The following is a 23878-nucleotide window of genomic DNA, read 5'->3' as shown; positions in this document are numbered from 1 at the left end:
ACACACACACACACACACCTGCCTCCCGCCGCGCCCGGCCGCCCCTCAGACGGGGATGGGGAGGACCCTACCGCGCTGCTTGCGCACTCTGCGCCCGATACGCTAGCACCTACGGCATTTGCGCAACGGGAGCCCTCTCAGGTGCAGCGCCTGCGTTGACGACATTACGGAGAATTCGTAAGAAACACTAACCTCTTTGAGGGGCTTTACGTAAGTGGCGTTCCTAGGTGCAGGCTTGGCCGCTGCTAACCCGCGTGGCTGCAGGAGCTCTGCGAACTGCAGGGAGCCCTCTCCGCGGGCGGTGGGCGCGATTACGCGGTTTACGCAAGGAGTAGCGGCCCCAGGTAGGAAACCGGCCGGGCCGAGCCCAGCAGCTTTACGTCAATTCCGTAAGGCTGCGCTGGGCTGGCCGCGAGGAGGGAGGAAACGACTGGTTCCGCGCCGCTACGGAATTGGCGCGGCGGCCCGGCATCCCCCTACGCAGTTGGCGTAAGGCTCTCTCTCAGGTGCAGGGAGGGGGCGGGCTCACGTTGCCCGGCAGCCCCAGCCTATGGGGGCGCTGGGCGCTGTCACGTGCTGCAGCCCCGCTCGCCGCTGCGGAGCCGGAGGAGCCGGACGGGGCCACGGAGCCGGGCCGGGGCCGGGGGGGCTGCGCCGGGGCCGGCGGCGAGCGGGGTGAGGCGGGCGCGCGGCGGGGCCGGCGGCGGGGAGGGGTGGCGGGCGGCGGGCGGCCCTCCCTGCGCGCCCCTGAGGGGAGGCGGGCGCCGGGCACCGCTCCTCCCACTGCACCGGGCACTGCGGGCAGGAGGCAAGGGCAGGACACGGCGCGGGAGGCGGTGCGTGAGGGGAGGGGGGGGGGGGCGCTGCTGCGCGCGCGGCGGCCGTTGGGGCGGGGGGTGTATGTGTGAGGGGGGGTCTCGGCGCGCTGAGGGGCCGCCATCCCTGAGGGGGCGGAGATGAGGGGCTCGGCGCCTCGGGGCGCGCAGGCGGCCGCCCTGCCCTTCCCCCGGCTGTGTACCTGTCCGCGGGCGCGCAGGTGGCCGCGGGCGGGTCAGGGCGCGGGGGTGGGGGGGGACTCCGCCGGTGTGTGAGGTGGTTCCCCCCGCCGGGCAGGGCCGGCAGTCCCGTCCCTGACAGCCCGCCATCGCCCGCCCAGGTGCCGTGGGAGGGGAGGACTGCGAGCAGCGCCGGGCTCGGCGGGCGAGCTGCGCGGTAGCCATGGCTCCCCCGCCAAAGTTTGCTCCGGCCGCGCCGTGGCGGCGCATGGCCCGGCCCCCTGCCGCTGCCCGGGGACGCGGCCGTGCTCCCAGTGACCGGCCTCCGCGCCCAACGAGGGGGACCCGCGTCCCGCTGGTACCGCCGCAGGTCTGAGGGAAACATCATCGCTGGGTTTGGTTTTGTTTTGCTTCCTCCTCCTCTTTCGTTCTGCATTTGCTTTGCACTGGATTTTGTTAATCATTAACCCACTAATTTTTCTGGAAGTGAGAACTTAGACGGGATAACTGAGGGGTCTCATGCAGGCTCCTGAAGTAAAGCAAAACTTGAGTTTTAAATCAACATAGAAATATGCGTTGTCTAGCTAAATGTCTTACTATTTATTTACATGGCTCTGAAAATGGTACCGTGTGATTTACAGAAAGTAAGAAGAAAATGTCCTGCTCCAGAGAGTGCGTGTTCCAAATACCTCATGCACAGAACACGGTAGTACAAAAAACTTATAAAATGGGGGGTCCTGAACATGTCCGAATTTGTTTGTTTTTTTTTCTTAGCTATATTCTAGAGTTTGTTAACATTTTAAAAAAGTTATCATACTTTGTTCTGAAAACTTAGAAATTCTAAGCGTGGCTACAGTAAAGAAAGACTTAACTGGGCATTGTTGTCAGAACATAAGGTACTTCAAATCCCAAGTTCCAAAAAAGTGTTTGTGCAACTTTAACTTAAATTAAAATAGCTGGGCTATTTAACTTAAATTAAAATAGCTGTTTGTTCCAGTGAGCGTTTGAAACATAGCCTTCTAGGGTAAAGACAGAAAATTAAAATAATTTCTTTCATTCATGCAGAATAATTTAACATCCTTGGAAAGAATGGAGAAGGAAGGTTTGCAAAACTTGGTCTTATTTTATTTTTAAAGATATGGTAACCATTTTTGAGAGACCCAAAGGAAGCAACTGTGGAGGTAGAGAGGGCCTAGTATTTGCAGGAAGGAAGGAAGGAAGATGGAAAAGTGCTATCTGTACTTTGAGGGGAGGCCTTAAAAACAAAACTTTTGTAATGGGAAGGGAGGAAGGCCTGACAGTGTCTCTGTAGATGTTGTATTGCTTTATTTGTACAAGGCTGTTGCTCATAGTGTCTGAAAAGCAAAAGTGTTTTCTAAGGATTTAAATAGTCCACCTATAAGACGGGCCATCAGAAATGTGTAAAACCTGGGTTGTAGTTATTTCCTGCCAGTGTAGAGAGGAAGAAGAAATCCATGTCAGCCAACTGTGGCTGGAGGTAGCTTCTACTAAATTCCTGGTCATTTTTAGGAAGTTGGACTTGCCTCTGGAAGTTCTTGGCACGTGTCACTTTCTTCTCTCTGGAACTTTACAATCATTTTCCTCTGCTTCATGGTGTAGAATGAAGGGAGAGATGGGGAGAAGAGCGGGTAAGGATTGCTAATAGTAAAGTTTTAATATTTTCAGTTTTCTCTTTCTCAGAATCTTGTCATTGATGGTACAAGTCCAGTGCTGCTTTGGCATTTCTAGTGGAGTCTTTAGTCCTTGCTAACTTTCTTATTCCTGTTTCTATAACGGGGTTTTATTTGCATAGGCTGTTAATCCAAACATCATTACTATTGACAATATTGTCATCTCTCCACAAAGAAGATGCTGAAGTGCCAGTTCTTGCTCCAGGTGGTTCACAGGTTAAATGCAAGGTAGAAGTCTAGGACTTAATTTTTTGGGGAACTGGAGATAGAACCTCTCTAGAAATACTTGTGTTTGGTGCTGGGGGGAGCCCCAGGTGGTAACTGATAATGGGTGTTGCTGAAAAGTGACCAAATCCAGCCTTGTGGTTTGTCCTAGAAGAAGGAATTTCAGACATGATTGATTTAACACCAAAAGTTCCGAAGCAACTGAGAAGAAAGAGGGAATAAATGGAAAGATATAACAGAAGATGGCAAAAGGCATGCCATGCCTAAATGTGAAAGGAGTAGTTGAAACTTCAGTGGATATGCAGATTTCGGTGACCCTTGTTTGTGACTTGTAAGCAGCTTTTTCTATGGATGTTCATTCAGTAACAGAGCTCTCTTCTCTTGAAGCCCCTCAGTTAATGTTCCTCAAAGGCCTGTGGGTGAACTGAGATTTTTTTTTTCTTTTTTCAACTGTGAAATCCTGTTTGGAAATAAAAAAAAAATAAAAAAAAGTAGTCTAAGAAGCTGCTTCATGTTGTGAAAAACTGCACTGTAGAATCATAAAAGCTGCACTTTTTCCACGTTGCTTTGGAAGCAGCTGAACTTTGTAACTTGGCATGTAAATAGAGCTCTTTGAAGAGCACGTCCATGGCTGGAAAGAGGGGGAGAGAGAAGTGCCCTGGCTGGTTAGCAAGCTTTTGAGTGTGTAAAAAGCCACTGTGAGCATGCTTTTTGAAGTATCTGTCAAAACACAGAAGAGAAATTTGCAGAGTCTTGTCCTTGGTTGTGGTGATGTTCATACACCTAGAATTGGCCAATGTGTCTAAGCGTAAATATGAAACAGGAAAACAGTGGCCATTTGTGTATTTCCGTAGACTGGGTGAAGGAGGGCACTCAGGGCAGTTGAGAGGAAGGTACCCAGGAATGTGTTGGTCATCCGAGGGAGATGCTAGGCGAGTGAGGATGCAGAGGTTCCATCTACACCTCGCCATGCTAACTTGGCGAGTTAGGATTTATGGTAAGTCTAGCCTTGCTGACAGAGGACTTTAGCATAGCATTTTGATTTCTGTAATTTACTTTGTATTGAGGTTGGGGGAGGGACAACTTTTCTGTTCTAACAACATCCACACGAGGAGCACTTGGCTGATGTAGCGTCCTGGATTTGCTATAAACTGAGCAATATTGGCAAGTAAAGATTGCTTTACTGCTGTATATGCTGCAGTGATGAAATCAAAAGGAAAATTCCTGTTTCAAGCAACATGAAAAACAGTTACAGATTTAAATAGCAGAAAAATGCAAGTCTCAAACATTTCTGTAGAAGTCATAGTTTGAGTACATTTTTTGTACTTGCAGCGGGATTTAACAAATAAAACTTTGTACTTCATACTTAAGAAAACAGAAGCCTAAGCTGCCTTACCTGAAAATATTTGATTATATTTTAAATTAAAAACGATAATTGATACAAGCTATGAGACCTAAGATGATATTTTTTTCCAGTTGTATTTCTGTATTTCTTGGCATTTGTGTAGTTTTTGCTTCTTATATGCAAGTCTTTCACTGAGCAATGGGGACAGAAAACATAGATAGTGGCACGTGCACTGCGTCAACTCAGATGAATAGTGTTTCTACACTATTTTAACTTTTTTGAAAACCTTAGTTCATGTCTCTCTAAGAAAAAGCATGTATAGGAGTTCTTACGAATAATACGAGTGAGTTGCAGTTTGGATTTTTGGACTCTATTTTGTAGCTAAATTACCTTCTGTTTCTGGTTCTCTTACTCTAAACATCATGGAATGGAAGAGGAATTGTTGGACCTCAGTCCATGTTGATCTGTTGCCTTGTATTCATACTTTTGCTTTGCAATGCATATACTGACCTTTCTGTTAATGTCCTATGTGGTATAGGAGTGTAGACAAGGTGCTGGTTATAGAAGCATAAGAAAAAATTCAGGGTATGTAATTTGTTCTGCTGTTACTGAAAGGTATGTAAAGCATGGTATTGGGCTGCTCTGTCCCTCCTCCTTTGCTGGCTAAAACCAAGAACCCTGAGACTAATCCAATGCGTGGATTTTCCATGCAGCTGAGCAGGGCCGCTGTATTACGGGGCCACCTGCACATTTGGTGATTGGCTTCTCAAGTAGTAAAGGCCATGGATTATTAAAACCCATGCCCTTGTTGTTTTACTCCATTGATTTTTCTATAACTGTGCAAAACTTTATAACTTCTTTGTAGTAAAATATTTTCATAATATTCTGGTAAATTAAAGTGTAAATGGATGTTGAAGAGGAATAATCTTGTGAAATTGAAACTGCTAACTCATTTTAGGGGATCTTTTGGATTGTGGAAACTTAAATGATCCTGCCGCATGGGTTGATTTAAACTAGTTCTCTTATGTTGTGGTTTGGCATACTGTTTAAGAGCCTCAAGATGCTACTTGTGATTGACATAACAAAATGTAAATTATATGCTGTTTTACTAGGCTCTAATTTATCTGTCCTAAGGTTTGTGTACCAATAGTAATAACCTTTTCTTACAGTAATGTTTCTCTTTCATGTAATGTCTACATAGGGGAATTAAATGGCTCTTAATTGTATGCTTAAAAATAAAATAAAATTGGGGTGTGTCTGGCTAGCACAGAAAACCAAGTTTTGCTGCTGCTTGTTCTTTTTGTGCATTTACTTTAAGTTGACTTTATTGAAAAATTAAATGTTTGAATTTCTGGTTGGGAAGAATGTTCTTACTAGTGGGTACTCAGGAGATGTCAGAGAACTTGAAGAATTCTTAGAAAACAGAATTGATTAAGATTTTAGACCTTAAACTTTGATGTAGTTAGTGCTGAAGAAGTGAAATGATATTGAAGCAGAACTTGGCATTTGGCTTTACGGTGAACTCAATGGTGAGAAACTGATGTTGCCTCTTAAAAATTGCCCCTTAGTAGAAGCGGAAGAGGGCAAGTTGATTTTGGAGGCCTTTACTTCTCTATTTCCTCTGATTCTTGGGAGGGGAGGTGCTTTCACTAAACACATTTCTTGTTTGACTTGTAATACAGCAAATTTGAGTGTTAGCGTAGTGTTTTACGTATTGGGCCCTAAAGTGTCTTTAGAGTTCTCTGAAGCACAGGTATGATGTTACATGTGAAAATGTTTCTCCCAAGCTATTGGATTAATTTAGTTGATTATGACTCTAAACAAAATCTTCCTCTAATCCTAGTTCTCAGCTGGCAGTACCTGCCTTCCTGGAAAAGTGTAAACAGACTACAGGTGTGTATGGAGCCTCTTTGAAGCTGGCTTGGAAACAAGTATTGTGTGTTTCTAGAAATGAGCTTTGGCAAAACAGTCACTGGAGACGCTGAGGAGACTTGAGGCTTGGGAGCAGGATCTTCTTGGGCATGCAACACTGCTGATTTCCTCCAGTGAGATTTTGCCATAAAATGGTTTATCCTAGTGTGGATGATATTGTGAAACCGATACACCTTTTTTATTCTGTATTTTAAAGGGGGTAGGCTGGGTCCTGTAAGAGTGGACTGTGGTAAGTCCTAGTTAATCTTGGAGGAGGCATAAAAAAATTTCAGTATTTGTTGCAGGGCATTGGGTGGCTCTGACTTTTTGTTATGTAGCAGCCAAAGCATTGTTACCAAGAGCCTATTTAACCCTTTCTATAAACGTGATATCTCTCTTGAATGTCCCCATATTTGCTCTTTAAAAAGATTGTATATAATTCAGCAAAGAAACAAGCTGGCATGCTGCACCCCACTGAATTTAGTTGCCATTGTTGAAATAGGTGATGGTCTTAAAATTGCTAGCTGGTATATAGCTGAATAAAGAAGGTATTTAACTAAAATGCTCCTTTTACAGCCTGCTTAGCAAAGCATTGAATGGTGTACTAAACATATCACATGGAGACTGGGTGAAAGCCTACAGTTAAGACAGTACAAATCAGTTAATTTAAAAAAAAAAAACCAAATTACAGCTTGTATAAAAAAGAAAAAAAAAAAGGCATTTGAGTTCTCTGTCCTACGGGAGTCAGCTGTCAAGAGTGAAGCTGTACTGTTTCTCTTACGGTATGTAGCATGATCCTAAAGGCTCCAACGGTGTAACCTTATGTAGATAAGATGAATGGCATTGGGTTGCGGATGTTTTTGTTAATCATAGAAACAAATAACATGTTATCAGAGCATCTGAAAGTGCTGACTAATGTGTGTTAACATTTAATCAATTTTGGGGTTGGATTTGAATAACAGCTATTTATGTGGTGTTAATTACGCGGTCCTGGGCATGGCAAGGACTGGTGAGAAGTGCAGGCTGGCCGCGGTGCTCCCGCGGCGCTGAGCCGGTGGGGAGTGGTAGCAGTCGGCACAACCGGCACGGCTGGTTTTTCCAGCTATGCTGCGAGGAAGCTGTGTGATGTTCTGATAGGTGTGTAACTGATGCTGAGTTTGGGTGAAGACATCAATTTTCCAGTACGAAGAAAAGAGGAAAAATTAGTCACTTATTCCTATTTTTTGATACTTCTATGCTGAAGGGGCAGCTCTTTGCATATGGAAACTTGTTCTTTTTCTCTGGTTATGGGATGCTGTAGTTTGCTTTCTGACCCTCCACAAGCTTAGTACTTTTCTGCTTTCTTTATCTACTTTGCTTGATTTCCATATGTGTAATAGGACAATTTTTGAGTATTTGCTTTAATGGAAAAGACCCTGGAATAGAAGGGGGAGCTGTAGGTGTACAGTGTGTGTCTTCAGGGAGCGAAGTACCGCCGAATATGTGCAGCCACTGGAAAGCTGAGGTATCATGGGGACCAGTAGGGGACACAGAGCTTCAAGTAAGATAATGGAAAGGAAGGGGTTGCAAGGAATCCATAAAGGACAAAATGGAAGACTATAAAACTATATAAAACTAAAAGACTATATAAAGTGCTTGCAGAGGAAACTGAGGATGGAAGGTACCCATAAAAATCTGGTAAGTGTTTAGCCTTGTAATATCATATTTTGTGGTAATTGTGCACCTCAGAGCCAAGCCTGGACTGACTTTAGAGTAGTAAGAGAAATTTCAGGTTGGATTGTACTTTACTATGGAGGTGGATTCTATAATTCTGACTGGCTATTTTTTTTCTTTTTATATAGCATGCCTAGGTGGGGTCTTCTGTTAATATGATAGTTTAGATGAGTGTTAGTTATGTAACACCTTGCCCTAACACAAAGAGAAAAAAAATGTGCGGCCTCAGTTCTCGGCTTCTGCAGTTCCTTTCCTGAACAATAAGTGCAGTGAGAACTGGATATTTCTTTTTTTTTTTTTTTTTAACCTTAAATTAGACTGAAATCCTCCCTGAGAACCTGTTGAGGCCAAAGGCTGGACTCTTAACTAAAGTGAAGGAGCCTGGGCTCATTTTATCTGCCTCACAAAGACTTTTGACATTTCTGAACTGAGAAATGAGATCTCGGATCTAATCTTGGATATCTGCTCGAATTATTTTGTAAATGCATGTGGCACAGAGACTTGGAATGCTTGGATTTCTTCTCCTCTTCCACTTCCAATCCTAATCTCTTTCTCTACTCTGATAGCTGGTTTAGCCCTACAGAAGATGAGAGGAAAACATAAATGCCCCAGAACTGGTTTCTCCCATCTTTGCTTTGAAAAAAACCTTTCCCATGTCATAGATTCTTAGTGATTATCATCTTTTCAGAGAGATAAAAGTGTTTAGCAAGCAGCTATTCAACATCCTAACGCTTCATGATCTCTTGATTTGATGTCTAGATAATTGGACTTAACAAATAGATTAGAGCTTCTTTGGTTACCTGGTTATGTTGTCCAAGTCTTTAATCATATAGAGACTTAATTTGTTTCTTTACAGTAATCAGCTATGCCTTTTGGATGACCTTAAAGAGGGGTGGATGTCTCACTGGGCCTCTGTAGACTTGAAATGTGGTGTTTCTTATGCATGGTAACCAAGGATGTTATGTTGTGTGCATCACAGCCAAGCCTTGAATAATGGTGCGCATTCCTTCTGAAACTGGTAAAAAGACCAGTGAGTAAACCCTTCAATACCAGGCACAGGGCAACGCTGTGATCCAGCAAAGAAGGTCTGGTGATTAAACTGAAAGTATTGATTAGGGGAGCATTTGGCCCCTTTTCAGGTTCTGCCACTGATTTACTGCATGATTTAATTTCTTACCGTCTGAAGTTCCCCTATAAAGACCTGAAATGTTTCCCTCTCCTACAAAACCTGTTACTTTAAAACCAGTAATAAATGTACTCTGGTAGATACGGTGACAAGTGTTCTAGAAAAGCCAGGAAGAAAGGCACATCCTGGGAAGTTGGGGGGAAACAAGGCTGATAACTTCTTTGCTTCTGGTGGGTGAGGGTGAAATTGGTGACTGCCAAAAATATGAGCTCAGAGAAGTAGCTTGTTCTGCTCTGAGCCCACATCTGTACACACCTCCTCATCTCTACAGATGGCCAGGAGGCTGAAGAGAGAACACAGTTATCTAAATTTGTGTAAGAGAAAGGAATCATGACTCCCACCTTGGAGACGAACAAGAACCTCCTGTAACTGGGGTATTTTCAACAGTTCAAAAAACTTGGTTGAATTTTCAGCCTTAGCAAATTATGTGAAACCTGACACTGTTTATAGTTGGTAAATAAATATTATTTTATATTACTTTGTATTAAAAGATGGTTGGCTGGAACTGTATTCTTTATTCCTTCAAAACTAGCCTGCTAAGGAATAAATTTGATCTAGAAGTCTTCTTTGTATGCTTATGCTTTAACAACTTATAAGATATTTTCCACTTCAGATTTCATAGTACTTCACATTTTGGGAAAAACAGCTGTCACCATCTAAATAGTGATGATACTATTTGAATCAATCTTGATAAAAAGCACAAAAATAAAAATAAAATATTTTTGTGTTTATGTTTCTTTTCTACTAATGTTAGTGTGGGAATAATATTGTCTTTTTGCAGGTTGGTTATTTCCGTACAGTCTGCTTTATCTTTTGTGGGAATTCAGTCATTTTTCTTTTGTTTAGCCCGTGAGATAAAGGATAGCGTTTAGAGCAGGTAGCTGGGAGTCAGCATTATATAAGTAGTGAACTCTTGACCAAAAATCTGTTTTTGTGGATGCGGCCTTATGTAATAAACCAATAATAAGAGCAGTTTACAAAGTACATCTTTGACAGTTCTCTGATTAACCCCTGTTCTTTGCAGACAAGGGTTGAATACTGAATGTTCCTGAATGGTGACTCTGTATGTTGCTCCCCTCCACCCTGAACACTGAAGAACCCGAAACTGTAGACTTCCTGACCCTTTTAAAAACAAATGAGCAATGTTGTTTAACTTCTTGCTATGGGTCAGGAGCCTGAGCTTCATGCCAAATTTGAGTGTGAAGCAAAGTAAGACTGCGGAGTTTAGAAAAAACGCTTGCAAAGAGTTACATGGAACTACTGATACAGCTACGACTGTTGAGGCACTGTGACTTATTAAAGCCGATTCTTAAAAAGGAGGTGAGATATGGCCTGCCTTAAACATTCTTTAATAAATTACAGTCCTTAGTTGAAAAACTTAGCAAGTGCATAGGTACAGTATTTTCTGTTCCTTAATATGGATTGTGCATTAGTGTTAAAATAACTATCATTTTACAAATGGGTCTGCTTTTTCTGTGTAGTTGGGTAGTAACATACCTCTGCTTTGGTTCCCGTTGAGATGCTTCCAACTGTGCTTTTAGTAATGCAACATAAGCGTAGTGTCATTGTCATAACAGCATTCCACCCAGAGTGAGAATTTGCAGCAGCACCATACAAAGATGCAGTTGGTCTCTCCCATACAGGATTATGTCAGTCATCATTCCAGCCCCATGTGAACCTTCTGTGATGGCTGTGTCGGGTTGCATGACATTTTGGAGGGGAGCGAGTGTTCTGAAAGAATATTAAGGGTAAAGAGGATTCAGAAGAGTTTTCAGAGAAATAGGCAAATACAGAGTTGAGCTAAGCTGAGTGGGATCAATTAATTGCCCAATGAGGTAAGAGAGTCTAGGTGAAACCATCAAATGTGCTTTCAGTATTTGGCGTATCCATTTACCGATGCTTCTGCAGTTACTGCAGGGTTTGAATATCATTGTACCGGTGCTTCTGCAGTTGCTGTAGAAACTGTTGGCTCAGGCTGTCTCCTTGCAGTTCTCCTTCAGAGGAAGAACTGCTTGAGGAGAGCTTGTCTGGGCATGGGACTCAGTGGTTCGTTTATTGTTTTCTTTCACACTGTGATCTGTAATCTTTATTTTAATATAAATCCCTTGGCTAGCTTCTTTTCTTTTGCCTGTAAATGTTTGATCTGTATGTGGTGCTCACAGTAAAGTAGTTCTCTTGTGCCGGAAGAACAAAGACTTGCTTTCTGTTTGCGCTGGGCACTACTGATTCGGAGTAGTCCACTGGTTTTACTGCCAGTTTTAGCAGGTGCACCTTGTCTCAGTGAGTTCTCTTTACCCTCATCACACAGTACAGTAGCAAGCCTCATGCACAGTACACAGGAGGTTGAATTTTGTCTGCAAGCTGAGGAGTACAGGGATTTGCTGTACTTCCCCTCTCTTTTCTTTGCTCCATTTCCATTATTTGTGTTCCTTGTGTGTTGCAGTTGGACTAGATGGTCATTGCAGGTCCCTTCCAACTGAGAATATTCAGTTCTAACAAAATCCGTAATATCTTGTCAAAAGACTTTTTGTGTGCATGGGTAGGGTTTGTGTTGGTAGATTGGATAGTAGTTTGATAATATGCATGCACAAGATAATCTTAAGTCTTCAGAATGTTGGAACAGATCAGAAAACTTGACAGCCTTATACTGTAGAACTCTGTAGCATTCAGTCATAGAACTGTGTAGAGAGAGGGTTGTTGGTGTGGAAAAGATTGAAAAATATTTCTTGGCTGCTCTTGTTCAGAAAGAAAAATGTCTTCTAAGTTTGTCACGAGGTTGCAAAAACCTACTGTTCTCTTCCCGAAACATGGAGAACGGGAAGGTTGGAGGGAAGGGGGAGAGCAGGCAGAACTGGTGCAGGCTTGGTTGACAGGGCCCTCTGTGCTGTTCTTCCACAGCACAAAACTGGGTTTCCTCTTGCCAGTCTCTCTGTAGCAGTTGAGCACTGCAGCACAAGAACAGCTTGCAGATATTCTAGCACAGAAACGATTAAACAGGCTAGCTTTTAAGACTAGTATGGAGGGAAAGAGATGAGCCCGTATTTTTTAGACCTCTCTGTGTTTGGTGTACAGGAGACAAAATTGCTTGCCTGGAAATCCAAATATCCAGAAGGTATGAAGGCCAAGGGAAGCAGTACGTGTTTGTTGCATGTGTACATTTGCTTTTCTTTTGTTTGTTTCTTAGGAGCCTAAGAAACGACAGGGTTAGGAGGAAAAAGTAACATCAATAGGTATAGAAAGTGACCTTTTGGCAGAGTTTGGCTTATTGTAGGGATCATCATATTGAAGTACACGCTCTGTAGTCCCCTTGTCAACAGATCTAGGATCAAAGTAGCCATCCTGAATGAACTCACAGAAATTATAAACTGCTGTTGGATGGCTGGAGATACTGTTTGAGGTGCGTGCTTTGGGTATAGGCAGGGTAAGTGATGGCACACACTCCTGCTCATCCAGGAGTTGCCAATTTCTGATTTCTAAGAGAGATGCTGTCAGATGCTGCATCTTTTTTGTTTGTTTTTGGGTGTTTTAGATGACTATCTAATAGTGTGAAGGCTGTTTTGGTTTTTTTTAATTGGTTGATTTTTTTGTTTGTTTTGTTTGCTATTTAAGAGAGAAAGAAGCATGAGCTCCCTTATCCTCCATAGCCTGTTCCTGTGCCACCTAGAGCTTTAAAAATGCCAAGTGGCAAAGACAACTGCCTTTCTTTTTTTTCTTTAAAACTAAATGATATGCTGGAATTTGGTGTCCAGAGTGAGATGCTTAATGCTGAGGAGTGGGCTTTATAGAGTTGGGCTGTGCAGCTTCCCCTTATCTTACAGAATAGCTCAGGTCCCTTGTTAGTGTCCTGAAATGTTCTTATTTTTCTGGCTTCTGTTCTTCCTGAGAACAGACTGCATGTGTCCTGCTGCCTAACAAAAAAGGGACTCCATTGTCCTCTTTTGAAAAAGACACATAAGGTTCCTGATTCCACGTCAGTTTGACTTTTAAAAGTGTGGAGTGCTCAAAAAATTGGACTCCTGAAAATAGGACACATTCTGAATTAGATTCCTGAGTTTAATCACGCTATATTCAGATACTGAATTGCTAATTTGAATTTGATGAATCTACAGGTAATTGTTGTCAAGCATTTACTATGACAGTTTGCCAAGCTGGCCTGTGAACGATGGCTGTGGTCCTATGAGGGAGAGACTGAACAGCAAAAGCAGCCAGCAGTGCAGTGTCTGTTCAAATGAAACTAAAGAAGCCTAAGTAAAGGATGGAAAGCCAGAAGGAGGGGGAGACAGCATGCTCCAGAGCTTAGTGTGTATGGTAAATTAAAAACCGCTTTTCCAAGTCCCACCACTGATTTACCATGGCATTGGGCAATGGGGTCTCTTCTGAGTGCAAAAGTAATGTTTTTGAAGGGTTGTGGAATTCTTGTGTGTGTAGCTGAGGTCTGATATCTTTTTGGTAATAAAAGCACCTTGAAGCTTGATAGTGCAGTCAAAATGGAAGAGACTGAGTAATGTGTTTCAGTCTGTGCTGTTAAGTCCAGCCTGAAGATTGCCATCTCCCACAGGTTAGAAATGGAACATTGGGTAGTACTGTCTGCTTACCGGTAGATGGAGAAGTAGTTTCCCAGATTTCTTTGTTTTGTAATCTCTGAGCTGTTTCATTCAATTTATTGTTCATTGTGTAGCAAAAAACCTTAATCTCTTGACTGGCTGCAGAGACAACGCTAGTGAACTTGCAGGGATCGCCAGTTGTGTCCACAAAACAGCTTGGTGACACCTGCGTACTTTGAGTATCTAGTTGTAGTATTTAAGAATGCAATATATTCTCCCTGTGGTAAATGGCAAAAAAATACCACAACCGCTTTGAATTAATACAGTTATGTAAGTAGTGTTATTTAGCAAACTGTGCTTATTCTTCAATGGACATAACTTTGGTTCATCTAGTAGCTTTTAATTTTCACAGTGATATTCCAAGAGGAAAAAACACTAAAGTTTTGCTCTTAGCGCAGAGATAAATGGAATGTCTCTGTTGCTTGTCTGAAACCATGTGTTGAAAGGCATGATTTTTTTTCCTAACAGTTTTACAGAGTAATAGGACAGAATATGATTTGGATTACAGAAGACGCATGCTGGGTCAGTTTAAAGTCTGCCAAGTTCTAATTTGCAATTTCTAGAAAATTTAAAACAGAAACATCTGAGTGCCTGCAGAAATCATCATTCTAAATTTAACTTGTAGATTTTGTCTCAGTAAAGCATGAAACTATTTGGTAGTATTTGTCCACTGAATTTCAGGGACAACCTTTGCTTGTGTTGAGGGTTCTGCCCTGGTGGTTCTGGCATTGTTTTCCTGGTCCTGCAGTGTACGAGTTCTAAATGCTTTAGAGCAAAATGCTATGTGAGAAAGTGCTGGCTAGGTTTAATTACTTCTTTTCTTGTTTCTCTCAAAACAAGCAAAAAGCCTTTGGAAGAATGTTCTTTCACCTTGTTATTGTTTTCTTTAATGTATTTCTGCAGTTAATTAATGATGAACTAACTTTTTAAAGTGGTTCTTATTGGCCTGTGAATACTCTGTTGCAGTAAGTGTAGGAGTTTCCAAGTATCACTGAGAAGGCCCAATATAGACACTTTTGTTTCCGCAATAGAGGATCCATGCAAAGTGAATAGAAGAACTCAGAAAACAGCAGAAGCAAGTGCTCTTTCAGTGCACAAAGCAACACATACACGTACTTTTTAAAAAAAAAAAAGGATTTTTCTCATTAACACAAAAGTTTCAGGTTTTTAAAGTTGAATTTTTTTTGAACTGTGGAATAAGCTAGATTGATGGCATTATAGTTTTACATTCTTTTACCACTAAAAGTATAATTTTAGACACTGAAAACAAGCAAGTTTTTTGTGCTGACAAGAGCAGAGTTCAATGTTCATGTCCCTTTGGTTCTTGTTCTCCTTGCTGTTGTATCCTGTAATAATGATGGCGGTGTGACATGGACGCAGATTTACATAGGTGGCTAAGCAGGCAATAAAACTGTTAATATTCTAATCTAGCTTCCTTGTAACTTCTCACTGAGGGATGAAAGGTTTTTATGTCCTATTGCCAAGCTCTGGAGAATACCATCAATTTATATAGTAGCTGGCTTTTAATTCTGGTTTTGATCCTGTCCTCTGTATCTTGGACCGTGCACTCTTCTACCCTGACAGATTGTGGTTTTCCAAGGGGACCTTCTTTTGAAAAATAAAATAAATCCCATCAATGTTGCTTTTAGGAACAGCAGGTTTCCTGTTATCAGGGAAACTGAAGTGGCTAGACACAAAATGCAGTTAATGGCCCAAAATAAACTAACTTGGATTGTTTTTCTCTAGTTTTTCCCCTGATAGTAATTTCAAGTGTTACTTTTAGCAACTATAGTATATGAAGTGAGCTTTGGGGAGAAAGTGAGAGTTTTGTTGTTGTAAATTGATCTCCCTGTAAAGCTGAGAGCACTTTGAATGCTGCTATTGATTGCACAGTCTGTTTGCTTCCCTCAGAGAAAAATGGGTCTGCACCCTCGTTACGTTGGAGTTGCAACAGCTTGCTATGGCGCGCTTCTGTTTCCTAACCTGGATGTCGTGTTATTAACCTCCACAAACTCACTAAAAAGTGGGTTCCTGTGGCTTGTGGCAAGTGTGTTGCCTCCAAGACACTGATGTTGATCATAGCCTTATATTTTGCTGTTCAGAGGTGTGTTGCTTAATGTGGACAGGGAGAACAAGGTATGATGCTGATTACTTGATCTAAAGAAAACAGTAGTGAATGGCAAAGGCTGAGGAAGCCTTCTGTTAACAAATGAAGAACTAAAAAGTCTCGTGCTGTTGAGAGTGAAGTGGCACATGAGAGATGACATCATTATCTGTGAAGAGAGATTAAATTAATTCATAGCTCTATGTGGAATTTAAAGAAAAGAACCAAACCAACATAGTTGTGTCCATGTTCTTAAAAATGAGATTCAGGTGGGATTGGAAGATTTATACCCATAGCTGCTTCTTTCCCCCTGATTTTATTTGAAATTCAAAAGATTGAATTGTAACTTCTCAAGTTCAAGATCAATTACTTACACAGTTGCGTTCTCCAAAGACACTGGAGAATGTAGTGCTACAGACACCTAAGCATAATTTTGACAACTTTTTTTATTTCAATATGTTAAAAATAAGCAAACAAAAACGGCTGTGGAATTCATTACTTATCTCAGGAAGGGAATTCCTCAGGTTGAGACTGACGGATATAACTTTCACTGAGAAATTAATTTTGCAACCTACCTTGTAGTCTTCAAATTGAGCATTGCCACCACTGATGGTCCCTGCTAAAGTTGTCTTTTTTTCCTTTTACATAGCTGTGCTCTGCTAACTGGAGAGAAGAATAATAGATGGGTTTTGCAACTGAAGTTGGCAGATCTGACAGCACATGCATGCAGCGTAGATCTGCTGAGGCAAGAAGATGCTGGATTAAGCCAATTTAAAGTATTTTTAGACTCTGATGGTTTTCCAGGGAAATAGTTTTGTTGGGTTTTTTTAATATTAGTTTTGTAAGTCTCTAAATATGTTTGTGGTGCTCGCTCTTCCTCTTAGCCAAGCTAGGACTTTCTACTACAAAATCTTGTTCAAGACAAATAGTGGACTTAAGTCACTAATGTCAGACTGACAGTTCTTTCTCTGCCACCTAACGTGTTGGTGTGGATATTGTTGCTAGCTTTCATGCCTAAATAAACTAATTGAAATCTTTTGGTAGAGTTATTGTGCATTTGAAGTAAATAATTGCATTCTGAGGCTGAAAATCGATGGCGGCGAGAGTATTCTTCCCTAGAGAGTTATCCCCATTGCTTCTGTTGTAGGGGTTCTTGCACTGTATTCCGAAAGAAATTTGGTAGCTTCTGCCCGGCAGACAGTATTTTTCAATTCTTCTCCCTCGCAATGCTTCCATTACTAACACTGACTAATTGGCTTTGAATATTGTTTTTTTGGAACATGTGCTTTTTGGCAACAATTCTACTAAAAATCCCCCTTTCCCCTCTTTTTTGAGTGAATGACTTAAAATCAATTTCAAGTCAGTCATGTGGAAGAAATTCGTTGATTAAACTGGAGGTTCTGTGTTGTTGTAGCTGAGGGTGCTGTGTCTGCTGAGGAACTGAAGACCTGAGTGGTGCAGCAGCAACAGGAGGATTCTGCTGCTCTGGGCTGGTGAGACTGCACGGCCCACGTCTGAACATTGTGAAGGAAGACTGTTTCAAAAGAGGAGGCTTTTGTTTCTGAAACAGCCTAAGATCATAGTTACATGTGCTTCTGTGGTATTATATGTTGTGACACTGATCTTCAGACTTCCCTGGAAATAATAATCTAAGCCACAGGAGAATAAGAGAGAAATAAAATAACCGGGTTGTATGGATGAGAGATGGCAAGAAAAATGCCCTTAAAGAAGCTTTTAGTAACCTAGAACCTTTCACAAGATGGTCTTTGACAAAATAGCCATTTAGGAAGTAAAAAATTAACCTGAACTTCAGTAGTCATAGTGGAACTAAAGCATGGTAACAGTCTGATGGAGGATGTGTATTGGCTGAGAGCACAAGAGCTCTTTGCACAATACTTGCAGAGTCTAGTGGTCATCTCTTCCAAATCCTTTTAAATCTTCTCCTATTAAATTTAAAAAAAAAATAAAGTCACTGAAGCAGCAAGACTGACATACTAGAAAATGCATCTAAGTGGAGAGGTGGAGAGTCATGAATGTTTAAACTGGCTGAAAGGCAGATGTGCACAGTAGCTAGTGTGGATTTGCAATATTGAAAATGCCAGCTTCTTTACATATTGACATCAAGGAAGAAATTCTAGGGGAGAAACTGTTGCTTAACCCATTGGGGGTTACTCAAGTTTTAGTCAGAAGAATAGCATTTATTCTTAAAAACTTTTTAATACTTTGAAATGGAAACTTTATGTAAACATTAGAAAAATGTGAATCTCAAATACCGTATTTACATTATATTACTTGTAAGAAAGAATTACCAAATTTGTTTTATTTACAACACAGAGGTTTAGAATTCATGTTGCCTTTCTCTTTCATCTTATTAATTACCAGGATATGTATTAGCTTGAGATGCAGAACAGCGAGCAGTTAGTAGAGCAAACAAGTTTTGATGTTGCATCATGGAATTGATGAAAAGTGCAATCTACCAGTACAAGCAGATCTAGTTTTACTGTAGGACAGTTTGTTCTCCAGTCTCCCCCTCTTTTTTTTTTTTTTTAATAAATTTTATTTTATTTGTTACCAACATAGGGAGGGAATGCCAGGACTTTCAGCCTTTTCCATGTATATGACTTTGGCCGCACAGTTCTGTAGAAGACCCATTCTTCGTGGTGGGAGAGTGACATCTTGGTGACCTTGTCCCCATGCTGGTTGTGTGTGTCAAATGTAGTTAGTTGTCAGGCTGCAGCTTAGGTCAACCTGCAGTCTATGGGATATGAATCATAGCAGGCAAGAAACTGGGGCACTGCAGCTATTTCAGTTAAGCTGAAGGGTGCTCGGGAATGAATGTCCTTGGTCTTTATCTCTTAAACATTGTGGCTGCTTCCCAGTATGATTCTGGAGCAAAGAAAACCTTGCAGGTAAGGAAGTGGACACAAATGATATAGACATGGAAAGTATCAAGGAGTTTGAAGGTCTGTAAACCTTTAGTGTTGGGATGTGAGTGCAGGACAAGGCTTGGGTGGTGAGAAGCCCAGTATGGCACTAAACTGCACTGTGTGGTGGAGGAGGTAGAACTGTGATTCTCTTTTGGAGAATGTGATGTAATTTCAGGCATAGATCCAGAATTCTGCTTAAACCGACTCTGTCTCTGGAAAAATGACATTGCAGATGGTGAGTGTCATTTCAGTGTCATGTAATCCTTTTTATTAATTTAGTTAATTCTTCAACTTTAATTGAATGTAGTCTGTTATGAATTTCAGATGATTTTGAATGTGAATGGCAAATTATGACTGCTTCACAAACGGGTGTGTACTGCAAAGTAGCATCAGGTTTCCATTGTCCAGTTTAGCCAGAAGAGCAGGAATGCCTACTTTAGGCTACTGGAAGTCAGAAATCATTTAACATTTCACAGACATTGAGAATTTAGTGGTGGTTTCTGCCTTGTCTCAAATTAGTAATTTGCTATTAATTATTTTTGTACTATCCAGTTTGTGATTTTTTTTTTTATTATTTTATTTTTTAAGACACTTGCCAGGAAGTGCTCCCTTTAAGAAGTTTTGTTTTCTGTAGTGCTCAGTTTTACAGGCAATTCTGTTTTGGATGTTTCTGACTGGTTGAGCAGGAAATACGTTAAACTATTAATGCTCATGTGTTGATTTGTTATTTAAGTGTCAACAGCCAACTTTAAATTCTTTTTTGCACTTGGTCTGTTTCTAATCAGTCTTGCATCTTGATACCCATACCAAGAGATGAAGGCATTTTCAAAATTTTCATTTCAAAATTATTTCATTAGAGACCAATAGAGACCACACCACTAGGTGTGACTGGTGTGCTGGGTATTGTGCAGGGGCCAGGGGACACGAGGCCATAAAAATTTGGAAAGAGATATATGTAAAAAATACCTTGAGGACTGCAACTGGTATGCTGCTCTGAAGACCACATAGTGAGTTTGGTGGCATATCTTCCTGTCCTCAGTAGTGAATAGTAGTTTAAATCCTAAAGGAGAAGGATTTATATTCCTTCCAAAACTATTTTTCTTTGTTATACATTATAATTGGATATCTGCAGTTATTTCTACTAATGTATGTATCTTTCTGAGACTGGATGGTGTGGTTCTATATAAAATACAGCCTTTTCTTCAAATGGTTGTATATATGCTCACACTGTGCCTCTGTGTTGCTTTCTTAATCTTCCTGTTAGGCTAGTGATGATTTCCCCTTAGACCATCTTTTCTTCACCCTCTTTTCAGGAGCTAAAAATATGAGCTATGCTCTGAACATCCCTGCTTGCTTTTACCTTAATTCATTAATCTAGATTAACTGATTGTTTGGCTTTGATTCTTCAACTTCAACTCCTTTACCAGTGTGATTTATTTTGGTTGTTTTTTCATTCCTGGCTCTACCACCTGGAGGGGCATCCATGTGTTCACCCATTTTCAGTTGCAAGTGCTTTGTTGCATCTTTGAATGCTCAAGTTCTCTGTCCGTGCCTGTCCTTCTTGGCACAGCTGAATTCTCTCTAGGAGCTCTCTCAGTAGCTTCCTCCACGCTGACAAGTGGGGCTGCTGCTTTCCTTGCACTGTGAGGATTGGCAGAGCTTTAGACCATAGAAGATGACTTTGGTTCCTCCGTTCTGGTGATTACAGGTGCCATGATTCCAGATCTGTCCATCGAGTATATGCCTACCCTGTCTTTGGCACTTCTTAAAGCTTCGTGTTGGGGCGGCCTGGCAAAGGCTACTCCTAAGAGATTTCTGAGTATAGGAGCCTTTTCTTGAAATGTTGTGAGAACTGAACTGGCAGGAGTAATACTAGACTCAAGTATTTGTTGTATGAAGTGTAAGAATTTGCCAGAGGAAGTACTTTTCCAGATTTTAACTGTAGTGTTGCTTTGTAATTATTCATTTGGCTGGAAAATTCCAGGCTTCTAAAGGCTAACCCAGATGCAACTTTGCCAGGAATTGCATTACTTGGAAAATAATAAAACTCCTATGAATATACAGTCTCCAGGTGAAATTGAATGCTGAGCATATTGCTGGAAGCAGTCTGAGTCTTATTAAATGCGTATCCCAGTGTTGCACTTCTTTACGGAATGCTTATATGGTTGCAAGTGGCAAGGATTTCTCTGCAGATGATGGTGAAGAATGAAGAAACCAGTTCTCTACAGGGAGTTCGGATTTAAAATAGTAAATATCTGCACAAGTAGAAGGTCTGTCATACTTTGCAGATTTCTCTGCCCCATGCTCCTCACTGAATCCTCGTGAATTGTATTTCTTATCAGTTCCCCTCGGTTTGTTGATACTCTTAACATGAGGGAAAACTATTTTGATATTTCTCTGTCAGTTATCTTGACATTAATCAACATTGCAGATCTTGTTTTGTTTGGTGTCTGGGTACATCATAAAAAGAGTTGCTGAAAGAGTTCAATTATAATATCAGCATCTCTGCCAAATGTATTGAGCTGTTCTGAAAAGCGGCTTGTCTTTTCTGACCCAGATACACAGTTTCCAACTGTGGGAGATGCTGCCAGAAAGCCTCTTGGCAGAAGGCCAGCAATAAAATTATACTGCAGAAAAACATAACATATTTTCAGCAGCACTTTGTGTGGTGTGACGAAAAATTACCTGTCTCCTGAATGCAAAGCAGAAGTCAAAATAAACTTGCCATTTAAAGTTGCAAGCCTCTTATTCTGACTTCTAAATGTAACAAAAATAGGATATAAATTGCACTGACCCATTCTGTATAAATTCCAGTTCTCTTCTATTACTGTGTCTGATACACCTCAGGCTGTGTTAGATACTCACTGGTTTGTTATTAGCAACCTTACTTGTCCTTGCTGCTCTGTTAACATAAACTTTGAGTGATCCTAGGGTGGTTTATGCTGTAAACTGTATTTCTTATGGGCAGATACTAGTGTAAGGGTAGATTAGGAGGGTGGAGGGTGTTTTTTAATCCTTCAGCTGAATATTGTTCGTGTGTGTCTTCTTGATGTAGCATTTAAAACCAATTTTTCTGATATTCTACTTGGCCTGGCCAGGTGCCTAAACAGCAGCTCATTGAAGTGGGGGTTTGGAGGACTGGAGTCCAGTGACCCTGATTTCCTCTTCTCTCTTGCACCAGTAACACCTCTGTGCAAGGTGCCGCTCTGTGCTGCGAGGGGATACCAGGGTGCCAAATGCAGTTCATGTCTCCTTTCTCAAAGCTTAGAGTTCTCAGATTCTGATGCTACGTTTCAGTCCCCGTGCAGTAAAAGTGCCTGTTTCTCCTGCTTTTTCACTTTTCTGTTCACAAGCGCTCAAAGGGAGATAGCATATTCATCCTGGCTGTTTAAATGTCTGTCTCTTGGGAACACAACTGCCAGATGCAGGAATATCTCCTACTACAAAGGCCTCATCTGAAATTCTTTTCCTTGTTTGTCTTGTGCCAAAGCATAAACTTCCGCTGTGAAGGATGGGATGTTTAATGGAAACATTGTTCGACTGTCAGGGTGTTTTAATAACATTTCTAATGTGTCAAATCCACAGTGACTTTAAACCACATGCAGACTCTACTTGGCTCCTCTGTGACCTGGTTTGGAGACAGCAAGTATTTACTCTTGTTTTACACTTTAGGGCCACATGATGCCGAGGTAAAGTGACTTTCTCAAGGTCATCAAGGTCTCGGTAATGCTAATAGCTTTTCCTAGAAATTTTCTTGCAAGTGTGGGTGGCAGCCCCTGGCTAAGACAACCATGCATTTTAATATTGTGCTTTTTAGTCTGGGTATCAGCTGTTACTTCCCTAAGGATGCAGGGACAAATATCCTGCTATAGCCTGGTAGTAAAGTGAGGCTGTTAGATTTATGGAATTGCTGCTCACTTCATATAATGCTTTCTGATGTGTTTGGTGCTGAGCTATGTTCTGCTGCCTTAGTCCATATGGTAGGAGCAGATTTGATTTTAGTTTTCCTTAATTTAATTCTGCATGCTGTCAAATGTACTTTGTTCTGTATATTGTGTCTGCACTTTTATAGTAAACTCCCTCCTGTTTAGTGTTTTTGTGGAAAATTTTCTCTCGAAGTCTGAACTATATTAGGTTTTCACTCCTGTGCACATTTCTGTGAAATATTCTTAGGATGTTAATGACTTGAAAGACATTGTATATCAGTTTCAACTTGACTTTCGCGTTATCTTTTTTTCCCAGTTTTCTGAGCTTTATTATAAAGATCCCTTTGTAATTCAGCTGTATATGCCCTGTCCTCAGCCATTCAATACTGAGAAAAAGGGGCAGGTAGAATCAAACTTTTAAATACCATCATCCAACAGCTTTTACTTGTCACTGGAACTTGAACTTGTCTTGAAAACAAGATGGTTACTACCCACTAAGGCAGAGTATTGAGAGACGTTGGTGCTTTTTGCTTCATCTGTCCAGTAGAAGATTAACCCTCATCATAGCTGTGAAACAGTTATCTTCGGTCTGTTTCAGATTTTCAAAGAACACGGAAAAGCACTCAGCACATCCTGAATTGCACCCTGAGGTGAGTCTGTTTCCAGAGCTTTTGCGGTAGTTTGCAGACTTGCCCTCTAGACACCAGTCTGCTCGGCAGTTTACCGAAGCCGGAGAATTTGCTCAGCCAGCTCTCTGTGTCCATCTGCTTTCAATACACTGTACAAGCTGATAAGCAACAGCTTGTAGGAGTCTTCGGAGGGAGGCCAGGCTGGAGTGTTGCTTGGAGTCTAGAGACACTGTACTGGGCATATGCTGAAGTCAGCAACACATTCCAGTGCCCTTCTCTCTGCCTGGAATTGCCAAGTTACAGTTACCAGAGAAGATAGCAAACTGAAAATGTGAAATGTAGGAGTCGCAGGGAAGAAGAGCATGTGAAGATAGCTGGTATTTAGTTTGCAGAGAGAACTAATTTGAAATAGATAGATGATCTGGAAATGCGTCTCGTAAAAGTCTCTCTAGTTTGCCATCTACTGACTTAAAAAGCATATTATTATTATAGAAAAGGAAAACAAAAAGACCTTGTAAAGAGTCTGGTTGCTTCTGGAGATGGTGAAAGGCTATTAAATGTGGAAGAGCTTATGACTAGCTCATAGAATAAATAGTGCCAAAGCAGTAATACTTCCTTATTT

The 23878-nt window shown here is 41.3% G+C and overlaps 1 protein-coding gene across 20 annotated transcripts in view; it reads left to right on the top strand.

Moving 5' to 3' along the window:
• Positions 1–556: 556 nt before the first annotated feature.
• STRBP (spermatid perinuclear RNA binding protein) overlaps positions 557–23878 on the top strand; it is a 70438-nt gene continuing 47116 nt past the window's right edge. For 15 of the 20 annotated variants that reach the window (XM_054220448.1, XM_054220447.1, XM_054220446.1 and 12 more), the window contains exons 1-2: positions 557–675; positions 23226–23277. The gene's annotated coding sequence lies outside the window, so the exon portion shown is untranslated. Of the gene's footprint in view, positions 676–797; positions 837–1403; positions 1702–15828; positions 23278–23878 lie in introns of those variants that run through there. The other 5 variants (XM_054220434.1, XM_054220433.1, XM_054220435.1 and 2 more) reach the window with 5 other exon arrangements.

The sequence above is a fragment of the Rissa tridactyla genome, chromosome 14, assembly GCF_028500815.1.
Source record: "Rissa tridactyla isolate bRisTri1 chromosome 14, bRisTri1.patW.cur.20221130, whole genome shotgun sequence".
NCBI classification, from domain to species: Eukaryota; Metazoa; Chordata; class Aves; order Charadriiformes; family Laridae; genus Rissa; species Rissa tridactyla.
The sequence above is the reverse complement of the archived record's forward strand: the minus strand, read 5'-3'. Positions and strand labels throughout refer to the sequence as shown.